Genomic DNA, 1,991 nt, shown 5'->3' with positions numbered 1-1,991 from the left:
CTGAATTAAAACAGAGTTTGAAAACATTTAGAGATGATTAATATTTTAAAGCTGAAGTGTATCATTTCTGTGTCAGCAGCATCAAAGAGAACCACAAAAATAATCACTGTTTTTAAACAGGTTTCCTCAAACAATTTTCTCCCATCTTTCATTGGTCAGTCCTGTTCAGGATGCTCAAAGAAACAGAGCAAAGTTTTGCAAATCGCTGAAATAAGAATCATAAGAAGAATACACTGCAGTTTTAAAAGGGAAAATATGATATGGGTACATTGATATCGCAGTATCGATATATCAATTCTCACAAGCTACTTATTTGGTATTGATTTTAAAATTTCAAATGGTTTTAGTACTTTTGTTTAATGTTTGTCAAAACACCCCTGACATATTACCTGGCTCACGTCACATGACTTTGAGAAGCGAGTGTGGCACTCACGCAAAGTTGCACATGCACAGAGACGCGCACTTCTGCATTAAACTGAGAAAAATGAAGCGAATGGCAGAAAGGAAACAAACTTCTATTTTATTATTATTTGATCACTACATTTCAGTATCTCATGTTTGTTTTAGTTTTTTTTTTTGTATTTCTGATTGCCTGTGCCTCTCATGTATATCTTGTCATGTGCTTCCTTTGCTTCATGTGTTATGTTCTCATTGGTTTATTGTCATGATTAGTTTCAGGTGTGTCTTGTTTAATCATTGGTCCATGTGTGTATATATAGCTCTCATATTTCTTCAGTCGGTTGTCTAGCTTTGTTATTATAACCCTCTGTTGGTGAGTTTGTCAAGTCTGTTCAAGTTAAGTTCTCATGCTTATGTCATGGTTTAGTTCAGTTTATTTTGTATCTGTTTATTAAATAAAACTGCACGTTTTCGCAACTTGACGCACCCTTCAGTGGAATTTGTTACACTCTAAAATAGGAGATTATTTTTATACCTACTAGTACATTTTTTTGTTTATTGTGCTCATATTTGCTTTTATTTATTTATTTATTTTTATTAATAGCCAGTATGTGTCATGTGGATGTGTAATGGTTTTAAGCGGAATTAATTTTTATTCTTTTTTTTTCTAAAAATGAACTTACTTTTGAAAAATCACATACCCATTTAAGAAATAATAAGTATCAGCATCATTAAAATTGTATGAAAAAGTATCTGCATAGCATCAAATTAAACATGTTCGGTATAACCCATCCCTAATGGAAACATGATGCATAACCTGACAGATGCAATTTAAAGTTGTTTTTATTTTATTTTATTTTATTATGTATTATTTATCTAAAATCTAAAAAACAACAACAACATAAAACAAAGATTAACAACATTAAGCTGCCTTCTTTAACAACATAATTACTGGTGAATATGACAATACCCATGATTCTGAAAAGAAATAAAGCACTGTGAATGACATAATACAGTGGTTCTCAAACTGGGGTACGGGAGGTGACCGAGGGGGTACGCGAACAAAATTCTGAGTTTTGGCATTCATTTAATTCTACCCCAACTTAAAGTAACATTAAAACCGAACATGTATTTCTGACAAGCAAAATGCCGCTTCTGATGTAAAAACAGGAAAATGGGAGTGCCGTAAACGGTCAAATACATGATATCCAATCAGCTTACCCTTATCTTTTGCGGTCAAAACTGACTGCATCCACACAAGCAGCGTGCACGTGATAGGATGCCCGCTGAATTTGCTGCTTTAGCAAACTGCGCTGCTGTTCAATGTATCTTTAAAGTAGATCTTCACTTAATAGCATGAAGAGCAAATATTGACACGCACTGAGATCGATTTAAACTCTCTTCGATACAGACACACTCTGTGCGTGTTATTGTTTTCCTGTTTATTAAGATACGAGCAAGAATGCAAATTTCCCTGAATATCCAAACAATGGCAAAAGTGATCATTAATTTTTTACAACAGTTCAACAAAACAAGGTAATATTAAATGAACATTTTACATTTTAAATGTAGCCTACATTTTAAACAGAATA

Source organism: Sinocyclocheilus rhinocerous, unplaced genomic scaffold (genome assembly GCF_001515625.1).
Source record: "Sinocyclocheilus rhinocerous isolate Xijiao unplaced genomic scaffold, SAMN03320098_v1.1 scaffold1683, whole genome shotgun sequence".
NCBI classification, from domain to species: Eukaryota; Metazoa; Chordata; class Actinopteri; order Cypriniformes; family Cyprinidae; genus Sinocyclocheilus; species Sinocyclocheilus rhinocerous.
Note: the sequence above shows the minus strand (reverse complement) of the source record.